Genomic DNA, 6,496 nt, shown 5'->3' with positions numbered 1-6,496 from the left:
TTCAAGTTCAAGATGTTGCTTTCATAACCCCTTAGACCAGTGGTAGACTGTACAGTGCCTGGGGTACGAAACAGTAAGCCAGGCTACCTTTTATTGGATACTTTATGGAACCACAGCACACATGACCCTAGAGCATGGAATTCTTGTGAAGGACTGCTGCAGCAGAATTTATTTACTGACACTAGCGGATGTAAGATGGATATAAGGGAGAGTGAGTCATTCCAAACTGCCCTCTAAATTAAACCCCTAGTCTCTAGGAGAGTCATAGATTTAACAGTACCATGTTATGCTGTGTCTGAATCGCTATCTCTCAATCGCTCCCTGGGGTAAGCGTTCTCTGATTGCTATCGCTACCATGGGAGAGTCAAGTGTACAAAGGATGTTACTTAATTATTGAATTGGAATAAAATAGAATTGAAACCAGAAAGCCTGGATTTAATCCCGGTTTCCAGACTTGAACAAATTGTGTGGTCCTGGCAATTGATTTTTCAATTCAAATAAGCCTAATTCGTTTTCAAAATGTAACACGCATGTCAAAAATAAGGGGTAAATAAAGGGGGGACAAATAGGTACAGGTAGTATAATGAATCATAATGTCTCTTGGAAAAGGCTGCCAAAGTTGTTTTATTTCACTTAGCCTTCCTTTTCTTCATTATCACATATAAGTGCACCATAAAATACATGAGCTCAAGCTGTGCACAGTACAAAACCTTCTTATGTTTTATTTAATAAACTATGATGTCCATGTATATAAAACAACGTAGGCCACCCAGAAGGTCCACGTGACAACTGACTTGCCTTTTAGTTTTAGTTGTTGTCAGGGTGGAAGGAGGCATGAATGTTTCCACATTGATTTTTGAAAATTATCCCTTTTAAAACATACTTCTCAATGCACCGATAAACCCGATGTACTCTGGTGTAACACTTTTGCATTTTAATAAAATAGTGAAGAAATATTATCATTTTTTATGCCTGTTGCAAGATATCTTTAAATATGCAGGTGTTTCTATTGAGTACAATATATACATCATCACTCATGTCTGAAGATGGAAACCAGAAGAATAACCAAGATTGGTGTGTAACATCTTGCATAATTCTCTTCAGGAAAGGGAAAATGGAAAATATATTGAGAGCCTCGAGTGGAAACAACGGAAGGAGAAAATTGATAAAATCAAAATATGTCTGCGATGAATGTATAGCCAAGGTGGAAGTATAAGGTATTGTTATAAAAGGAGAAAAAATAGCCATTTCAGAAAAAAGATCTATGATAATCATAATGACTTTAGGTCACACAGAAGGTTGTTATCTGATGAAAAAATCAGTTGATATCATCTGCCATGATTCAAGAGGGACTGGTAGAGGGTGAAGATTACTAAATATTTCTGCTGATCGCACCAGAAGGTTCATAATACCAATTCAAGAGTGGCCTAAACTTCTCCAAGTCCTGTGATAGCAGTGTCATGGTGCATTTGTAATACTTCCACTTGCAGTTCATCAGCTGGAACATATGGAGCTCCTTGTTGAAAATACTGATCGTCATGTTGGGTCAGTGGTATGGTCAGATCTTCAAGCACCTTTGGATCTAACTGAGAATGAGTGAGATGCGCCCTCTGTAAGAATGCCTATACGTATACAGCACCAATGAATAATGACTTAGTCAAATGCAACTGGATTTTCAGAATCTATTTGAGACAGGCCATCGGCAAAGGTATTCTTAGATCCAAGAATATAAGTAAGTGCCTGATTTAGATCTAGGCAGACAGGTTACTCCGCCACAATGGTGGCGGATATCCATTCGGGCGAAATATAAATTCTATTATATCCTATGGGATTTATATTTCGGCGGACGGGATATCCGTCACTGTTGTGACAGAGTAACCTGTCCGCCAAGATCTAAATCAGGCCCTATGTAATACTAAGTGGAAAAATATTCTCATCAGTCTTGGTGACTGTTCCAGCACTGTAAGCTTTGGTGACATTGTAAGACATTGTAGATTTGTATGGTGAGTCTGGACGTGAAATGCTTGTCAAGTTCAATGAAATGATGCAGTAATTATTTGCAAGCCAACTTCACTGCCAAACGTTTTGGTTCTAAGATTCAATATTTGCGCTCACAGCTGTTTCAGCACATCAGAAAGATTTATTGTGATATGTTCCAAAACTATTACTGTCTTTTGTCGGCCACAAACAGCTCCCACTGATCTAATTTGAAAACACTAACATGTAGTTTCTAAAATAATTTATTTGCAGTATTATACCCAACTCTCTTATAAACTATTTTGTCTGCGGCAAAAAAAATCTTAGGGTCTCATTTATAATTGGAGTATGCTATACTCTATCACAAATGGAACGCATATCCTGTCCTTACTAATACAAGTTCCATAGGACATAATGCACTTGTAATACAGTGACGGAATATCTGTCACATTTGCGACAGAGCATCCCTTTAGGCATTTCCTTCCCTTACTGTCTTCCTGCCTACTTTGGTCATACCACGGCTTTGCCCTCCTTTTCATTTCACACTTGCTTCCCACCTAGGTTTGTGCAATATAAATACCCAACATACATTCTGTTGCAGTGGTAATCCTATTATCAGATTACGGTGAGTGATCTTGGTGTGCTGTTGAACTATACCCAAAGCACCTCGGTTTTGTTCTTGACTAGTAGGACATTACATTCCATCTAAAATCTGCTTTTTGGTTAGGTATGGTTGCAGGCAGTGCTCTGAGTAATCTGGGGACTTTCTCCACCAGCCAGTAAACATGATCCCCCATTTTACAGACATTAAATGCCCTCTTCCATCATAAATCAGTTATACCATGATATGCCCCAGATTATGCCTTTTGACAGTCATGTCTTGATGCACCAGGTCCCCCCAAATGATAACTAAGCTATGATGAGTCTGTTTCCAGTATGCCAATCCTTCCTCACTGTGCCATTATTCTCTGATATGTTAGCCATGGAATGATGTGCCTATTTCACCTGTTCCCTCTAATGCCACGTATGTCAATATGAGTCTGTTCTTTCATATGCATGCAATGGCATGATCCACCCTTTATCCCCTCGTATGACAAGTCATGCCTTGTTGTACTCTGCTCACCAGAAGCCAGTAACGTCATTATATTGCCATTTCTCTCATATTTCAAGCATACCTGTTAGACGGGGACCCAGAGGGTCGGCCGAATACTGGGGGAGAGGCCTCCGATGAGGGCCGTCTCCGGCGATCGTACAGACAAGTCACTACCCTCCCCACAGATAGACACCACACCAGGATGAGATAGACACTCTTTATATAGGGTTCTTGTAGCAAGGTTATCAGCGGTACAGGAGATTCAGGACTCGAGGGTCCTCTCAATTCTAGTCTCTGTAGGGAAAGGGGTAGCGGGACAGTCTTGGTACCGGGTCGGTACCGGGGGTGGTAAGAGAGAAGCTCACAATCCTCGAGCTTAGGAGTCTGCAAGGTCGGGCCGCGGCAGCGCCAGCTGGCTAAGATGAAGGTCGACGACGAAGGGGCCGCGGCAGCGCCAGCAGGCCAAGGCGATGGTTCAAGTACAGAGGGCCGCGGCAGCGCCAGCAGGCTAAGGCGATGGTTCAATGGGCAGAGGGCCGCGGCAGCGCCAGCAGGCAAAGGTGGTAGTCCACGTTGCAGAGGGCCGCGGCAGCGCCAGCAGGCTAAGGCGATGGTTCAATGGGCATAGGGCCGCGGCAGCGCCAGCAGGCCAAGGTGGTAGTCCACGTTGCAGAGGGCCGCGGCAGCGCCAGCAGGCCAAGGTGGTAGTTCACGTTGCAGAGGGCCGCGGCAGCGCCAGCAGGCCAAGATGATGGTTCCACGAGGGTGGGCCGCGGCAGCGCCAGCAGGCCAAGGCGAAGGGTTCACAGGGCAGGGCTGCGGCAGCGCCGGCAGTCCGTCAAGGATGAGTTCTTCTCGGTGTCTCTCGACTCCAGGATACAACTCCCCTCCTGGTCTGGGGCTTCCCCAGTTATAGGTCTGGATCCCTTTGATGCCCGGACCCTCGCGCCTTGAGGTCGGGAGGTCCGGAATGAGGGGGTCCCGACACCCAGCAGGGGGTTGGAGCCAGCGCCCAGGGAGGCCGGGGGTGATCGACACCCGGCGGAGGAGAGCCGTTGACGCCTTCTTCTTTCATTGACCTGCCAAGTGGTCTCTTTACCTCCTGTGTGGAGTTTGGTGCCTCGATGTCGGGGCCGGGCCAGGCCCAGGGTTGGGGTCGAGTCGAGGCCATGCGGCCTCGTGCTGTAGTGTCCAAAGATGGCGGCTGGGCCGGGGCCATGGTGCTGACGGGGACCAGGGCCAGCCGGTACGGGAGGGTTCAGGAGCTGGCGTCCCGTTGTGGACGGGTTGTGGGTTGCCTCGGGGGGTTGCCGGGGTGGCTCTTGCTGGGGATTCAGGGAGAGCCGGGGTCCGGGCCCCGTTGTGCGGAGGGGGGACGGCCCAGCCACGAGGCCTGTCCAACATGCGTCCCCCCCCAGCTGAAGGCAGGGAGAGTCAGCCATCCTCTAGGGGACTCTCCTTGCCGAGGCGGAAAAAGCGTGACAGGCCGTCTGCGTTGGCGTGGTCCTGGCCTGGACGATGCTCCACAGTGAAGTCCATCCCCTGTAGGGAGATGGACCAGCGCAACAGTTTCGGGTTCTCCCCCCGCATCTGCATCAGCCATTGCAGGGGGCGGTGGTCTGTCTGCACCCGAAAGGGGGTGCCGAAGAGGTAGGGCCGGAGTTTCTTGAGGGCCCATACTACGGCGAAGGCCTCCCTCTCGATGGTGCTCCAGCGCTGTTCCCGGGCCAGCAGGCGTCGGCTGATGAATGCCACTGGCTGATCGACTCCCTCGGTGTTGAGTTGGGAGAGGACGGCCCCCACGCCATGATCGGAGGCGTCCGTCTGCACGATGAATTCCCGGCCGTAGTCGGGAGCCTGGAGCACGGGGGCAGTGCACATGGCGGCCTTCAGCTTCTCGAAGGCCGATTGGCAGTCCGGAGTCCAGTTGATCGTTTTGGGGCTCTTCTTGGAGGTGAGCTCCGTGAGGGGCCCCACGATGCTGCCATAGTCCTTCACAAACCGCCGGTAGTACCCGGTGAGCCCCAGGAAGGCCCGGACCTCGGTTTGGGTCGTAGGGGGTTGCCAGGCCTGGATGGCAGCGATCTTGAGCTGGAGAGGGGCCACCAGACCGCTTCCCACCTGGTGTCCTAGGTAGGTCACGGACCCTTGGCCCACCTGACATTTGCTGGCCTTGAGGGTGAGCCCGGCCTGCTGGAGGGCGTGTAGAACTTCTCGCAGGTGGCGGAGGTGGTCGGTCCAGTGGTGACTGTACACAGCGATGTCGTCAGGTAGGCGGCGCTGAATCCTTCGAGGCCCGCCAGTACCTGGTTCACGAATCGTTGAAATGTTGCCGGAGCGTTTTTCATGCCGAATGGCATCACCCTGAAGTGGTAGTGACCGTCCGGGGTAGAGAAGGCGGATCGTTCTTGGGCTCTGGGGGTGAGGCCGATTTGCCAGTAGCCCGCTGTTAAATCGAAGATGCTCAGGTAGCGGGCGGCCCCCATACGGTCAACTAGCTCATCTGCCCGGGGGATAGGGTGAGCATCGGTCCTGGTAACGGCATTCAGTCCCCGGTAGTCCACACAGAACCGGAGCTCAGGGGCAACGCCCGGGGCGGCGGCCCTGGGGACCAGGACGACGGGGCTGGCCCAGGGGCTGTCCGAGGGTTCGATCACTCCCAGTGTTAGCATCTTGGACACCTCGGTCTGGATGCAGGCGCGCACCCGATCTGGTACGCGGTACGCCCTGTGGCGAATAGGGGGGCTGTCCCCGGTGTCCACATCGTGAAGGCACCAGGGGGTGACCCCAGGGGTGAGAGAGAACAAGGATGCGAATCGTGTCAGGAGAGCTTGACAGTCTTGACGTTGCTCCGGGGCCAAGGCCTCGGAGAGTCTGACCCCTTCCACGGAGCCATCCTGCTCGAGGGTCCTCAATAGGTCTGGAAGGGGCTCGGAGTCTTCTTCCGTCCCATTATCGGTAGCCATCAGGAGACTGAGTTCTGAACGTACAAAAAGGGGCTTGAGTCTGTTGGCGTGGAGGACCCGTAGGGGGTTCCGGGAAGTTTCCATGTCGATTAAGTAGGTGACGGGCCCCTTGCATTCGATCACCTTGAAGGGCCCGGACCATTTGTCCTGTAGAGCACAAGGTTCAACCGGGGACATCACCCAGACCTGCTGTCCCGGCTCGAACTCGAGGGAGGAGGCGTGCTGGTCATACCATTTCTTCATGTCTTCCTGACTGGCTTCAAGGTTGACTTTGGCGATCTCCCTGAAGCGCCGGGTCTGGTTGCGAAGAGCCAAGAGGTATTTGTACACATCCGGGGGAGTTTTCTGGGGGGGCCTCTCCCAACCTTCTTTGACTAGGCTGAGGGGACCCCGGACGGGGTGCCCGTACAGGAGTTCAAATGGGCTGAAGCCTAGGGATTTTTGAGGGACTTCTCGGTAG

Source organism: Lissotriton helveticus, chromosome 7 (genome assembly GCF_964261635.1).
Source record: "Lissotriton helveticus chromosome 7, aLisHel1.1, whole genome shotgun sequence".
NCBI lineage: Eukaryota > Metazoa > Chordata > Amphibia > Caudata > Salamandridae > Lissotriton > Lissotriton helveticus.
The sequence above is the reverse complement of the archived record's forward strand: the minus strand, read 5'-3'. Positions refer to the sequence as shown.